The sequence below is a fragment of the Mus pahari genome, chromosome 3 (assembly GCF_900095145.1).
Source record: "Mus pahari chromosome 3, PAHARI_EIJ_v1.1, whole genome shotgun sequence".
Taxonomy (NCBI): domain Eukaryota; kingdom Metazoa; phylum Chordata; class Mammalia; order Rodentia; family Muridae; genus Mus; species Mus pahari.
Genome location: NC_034592.1, coordinates 148,286,991 through 148,292,134, shown reverse-complemented (window position 1 = coordinate 148,292,134; position 5,144 = coordinate 148,286,991). Strand labels below are relative to the sequence as shown.

The 5,144-nt window shown below is 48.7% G+C and overlaps 1 protein-coding gene across 2 annotated transcripts in view; it reads right to left on the bottom strand.

Annotated features, from left to right (window-relative positions):
* Ncoa3 (nuclear receptor coactivator 3) overlaps positions 1-4,669 on the bottom strand; it is a 78,609-nt gene extending 73,940 nt beyond the window's left edge. For both annotated transcript variants that reach the window (XM_021193708.2, XM_029536085.1), the window contains exon 1: positions 4,561-4,669. The gene's annotated coding sequence lies outside the window, so the exon portion shown is untranslated. The remainder of the gene's footprint in view (positions 1-4,560) is intronic.
* Positions 4,670-5,144: the final 475 nt, after the last annotated feature.

Here is a 5,144-nt window from a genome sequence, read left to right as displayed (position 1 = left end):
CTCAGCAACCACATGGTAGCTCACAACTATCTGTAATGGGATCTGATGCCCTCTTCTGGTGTTTCTGAAAACAGCTACAGTGCACTGTAAAATAAATAAATCTTTAAAAAAAAAAAAAAAATAGGGCATTAGTGCTAGACCACACACACAAAATAGGGGAAGGGCCCGCAGAACCAAGTTGGAAGCTACTCTGGTCTATATCATAAGGAAAAAAAGATAATGAAGGCCTTAATGGGCTGTAGATTCAGTTCAGTTACAGAGCACTTGCCTAGCATACATGAGGCCTTGCCTTGGGGCTCAATCCCAGCACCCAAGAAGAAAACAAGATGTTGTAAGTAATCACTTCAAAGGAGTATTTTCTTCATACATTGCCCAAAGAGAGGATCCCGGGCTTCCCAGTGCACTCCCTCCTTAATAAATGAGTTCATATTTACTAAGAGGGTGGAGGTGCCCTACAGAATTTTTATACCAGGAAAAATGCATCCTAAAATCATTTTCGAAGCATAATGAAATTAGCTAGGGGTGTGAATCAGTAGTACGGCACACATTTAAAAAAGAAAAAAAAAATGTAGACATGAGGCTGGAAAATAGCTCAGGGGATAAGAGCACTGGCTGCTCTTGCAGGGGATTCAGGAATCCAAGCAACGACATGGTAGCTCACAACTGTCAATAACTCCAGCCACAGGGAATTGGAAGCCTCCTCAGGCACGAAGCACACATATGCGCAGACATGTATGCAGGTAAACACTTATACACATAAAATATAAATTAAAATTTTTTGTTAAAGTCAGAAATTATTTAATATAATCCCTGATAGCCTAGCCTTACTATCATGCTGAGTTTTTTTCTCCTAAGATTATTTCCTAATGTATGTGTGCCTACATGAGCTCTATGCCCTCCACATGCACGCAAGAGACTGTGGAAGCCAGAAGAGAGCATGATGGCCAGAACTGAAGTTACAGATGAGTGAGCAGCCTTGTGGGTGCCTGCGAGGGGACCAAAGTCCTCCTGAAAACCAGTAAGTTCTCGTAACCACTAAGTCGCCTCTCCTGTTCCCATTCATGAATTGTAATGAACTGTTAGTGTTTTTTTTAATATTATTTATTTTTATTTTATGTATATGACTGTTCACTCTATGTATGTATGTGCAGCCATGTACAGGAGCCTCAGGGAAGACATAAGGGCACTGGATGCCACAGAGCTTATTAACTTTGAATAGGCTGTGACCATGTAGAGACTTAGAACCAAACCTGGGTCCTCTGAGAAAGCTGCAGGGGCTCTTAACCCCTGAGCCATCTCTCCAACTCCCCTGGAGTAATTTTTAAAACTATACTAGCAAAACAAAGTGGAACAAGCCTTCATTCTCACTTGAGAAACTGAAACAGGAGGCTGAGTTCAATCAAGGCCAACCTAGTTGCTAAACTAATTAACTTCATGATTCAGAGGCTTACAAAAGGTAATAAATAATCCTGAGGTGTCATAAGTCTCTAATCCCAGCGTCTGAAGGGCGAGGCAGGAAGATCACAAGTTCAAGACCAACCAGAAATATAAGCTCTGGATTCCACAAAGGCCTGAGCATCTCAAAACACCAAAGACAGGCTGAAGAGATAGCTTAGTGGTTTAAAGCACTTGCTACACTTTCAGAGGACCGGGGTTCGAATATCAGCATATACATGGCAGCTCACTATTTGTAACTGAATTCCAAGGAATCTAACATTCTCTTCTGGCCTCCACAGACACCAAGCACAGACAAGATGTGGTGTACCAGCCAACATACACACAGGCAAAACACACATACATGCAAATTTGGGGAACTGGCTATATTATAGTCCAGTGGTTAAGAGCACTGGCTGTTCCTATAGAACACCTAGGTTTGATTCCCAACACACTCATGATGGCTTTTGTTTGTCTTGTTTTTATTTTTTGAAACAGAGTTTCTCTGTATAACACTGGCTATCATTCTGTAGTCCAGGCCAGCTTCAGAGATACACTGCCAGAATCCAGATTAAAGACATACAACATTATGCCCTACTCACAAAACATCCTTAAATTCAGTTCCAGGGATCTGACAGAGGGGATTCTCTTCTGACCTTTTAAGCAATAAGGATGCACATGATGCTCAGACATACATATAGACAAAATTACTCACACACATAAAGATAAAATAATCTTTAAAAAAAGACAATCTTGATTATATGCTGAAGTTTGTGTTTTGAAGTCCTCTTTAAAGGATGTTTTCACCTCCATAACTGCTTACAATTAGAGCCTCCCGATTTGCCTACAATCCCCAGCTATAAAAAGTACTTCCTTCTCTATGTGCCGAAAGCTAGCATGTGCCTTTTTGTTTTTTAATGCTGATTGGACAATTAAGTCTTTTCTATCAACATATAAAATACCCTATAATTTGGGATCACAGGCAGTTTAGATTACTGCTCATTTAAATTCAGAACCTGAAGCTACCTCCAGCAACACAGGAGCTACAGTGGTCGGTATCACTTTACATGTTACAAACAGAGGCTTCATCTTACAATGAAGCCTCAGGGTTCTACATCCCACAGACTATTATCTCTTTAAAGGTTTTAATACAGCAAACAGCAGAAACACTAAATTCAACAGCCTAAGAACTATCAATTTTTTTTTTTTTAATTTATGTCAATCAGTGCACCAGGTGGGTGCCTGATGTCCAGAGGCCAGAAGAGGGCGACCGATCCCCTGAAACTGGAGCCATAGATGGTTGAGGGATGCTGGGGGTCAATCCCAGGTCCTCTAGTAGAGCAGAAACCAATGTTCTTGAACTCTGAGCCATCTCTCCAGCTCCTGCAAGTTTAAAATAGCAAAAAAAAAAAAAAAAAGAAAAAAGAAAACACTACCCCCTCCCTGGTCCTGCTCTCAGTCTATACCAGCTGGGATTTGTTTCAAACGAAAATACTTTAGTCTTTAGTCCCAAAACCAAACTTACTCCAAGAAATGCTAACAGCCATTGCCACAGCCAGGGTTTCTAATGGAAGAGATTCCTTTTTCAGTATTTTCAGACCTTTTCAGTTGGGTGTCAGATGTGGAAAAACATATTCTAAATACTTGATAGTCATTTAAGGTTTTAAAAGAACAAACGGCTCACAAACTCTGAGGTTTGCACTGCCCTGTTAGTTCACAGCAGTAACTGCTGAAGATCTGAATCCACGCACCCTTAGCTCCAGCAACTCATTTCTGCAACAACCTGCAGGAACAAATGCTGAGGCTTTGGCGCAGCAGAGGTCAGTCAACCGATCCGAGGACCCGGCATTTAAATCTCAGGCCACAGAAACCCTGATACAGGACCTCTCATCTTATTCGTCCACCTAGACCTTCAGCAGACAGGGAACTGACTCGCCGCCTTCCTGGTTTTTTACCTCACAAGCTTAATTACAAAAACAAGTTGGCTTTGAAGCGCTACTCAGAAACTGCAAAAAAAAAAAAAAAGGGGGGGGGGGGAGTCTTCGCATTTGGGAGGGGGGAAAAAGTTTCCCGACTTAAAAGACACTCTCCAACCTTCCAGTGTCATACAGTGTGGAGTCCTAGGATCCTGCTCCGCGGGCCTACGATGTTCTGGCCTCTCCCAGCTGCTCTTCTGCTTAACTTTTTTGCACCCTAGCCACCCTCCAACTGCCTAGGAAGTAGTAGCGCTGCCTCCCACTTCTCTCTCAGGCTGTGCGGCTCGGGTTCATTTAAACTACTGCAAACAGAATCAATGAGCGAACCTAGGACTTGGGAATTTCGGAAGATGAAAACGACCTCGACGATAGCAGTCACCAGACGGCAGAGCCCCTAGCCACGCAGCACAGAGAGGGAGAGAAACCCCACACTCATCCCATACAGACGGCCGACCCCGCATCCACGCTACACACACCTCGGATTCCTCATCCGCCAAGCATCCACCCTGGACACATCGCGGACCCCGCATCCACCCGGTCCTCGCCCCGCACAGACCGCAGACCTTGCACTCACCCCTCGCACCTCCACTCACCCGGCACACACCAGCACACGCCTCGCACACCGCACTCAGCTCCCTCGCCCAGCATCCACCCTGCTGACCCCCGCACTCACCCTGCATCCACCCCACACACCTGGCGGACCCCGGGGCCACCCCACACGCCGGGCACAGCCCGCAGACCCCACATCCATGCCACACACCCCGCACACGCCACAGACCCCACTCTCACCCCGCACACACCCCGCGCTCACCCCGCGCGCACCGCACACTCCGTGTTCGCCGCGCCCGCTCGCAGCGGAGCCGCGGCTTCGGCCGGAGGAGCCGCCCGTGTCCGCCCCGCCGGGCGGCGCCGGCGGGAAGAGGAGGCTCCGCTGAGCTTCTCCGACCCGAGATTCGGCGCGGGGAGCCCCAGCGGCAAGCAGAGGCCGCGGCCGCGAACTCCTCGCGACCCTGCACGGGCCCCGGAGCCCAGCGCCGCCCGCCCGATCCCTGTCGCCTGCGCCGCGCATTGCTGGCGACCCCAGGACCCCCGCCTCAGGCCATGCCGCCGGCCTCGCCCGCCGCTCGCCGCTGCCTTTCTCTCCACTCACCGCTAGCCGCCATCTTCCCCAACGCTGTTCTCGATCGGAAACTCACAGCTCAGCCCCGGCCGCCGACACCGACTCCGCCGAGGCCGCCGCCGGCGCTCTGAGGAGCTGAGGCAGCCTCCGCTGAAGCCGCGGCGCGGGGACCGCCGGGATTTGTAGTCCCGCGGCCACGCCCAGCACTACGGGTCCCAGGGGGCCGTGCGCGAGGCAGGGGGCGTGGCCGCGAGGCCTGGGTTCCCCTCAGCTCAGAGGTGAAGCGGACATTCTGGGTTCGTTTTCCCGTGTGCCTGTCTCCATCCTGGAATTCTTGACATCTGTGGAGTGTTCATTGTGCGCCAAGCACTGTTCCTCGAGACCAGTAGCTGAGGGGGCGTCGTCCTTACTTTTCAGTCGAGCAAACTGAGGCCCGAGGTCAGGAGCCCTGTTAAGTCTCAGACTTGAAAAGGTTTTGGGTCACAAGGTGTTCACTTCCCAGGTTTCATGTCTGAGTATCGTGATTTAAACCAAAGAACAGCTTGCTTTACAGTGGGGATAAATAACTGAGAGACATCACCTTAACCAAGTGCATCTTCAACTTGGTGCCACTT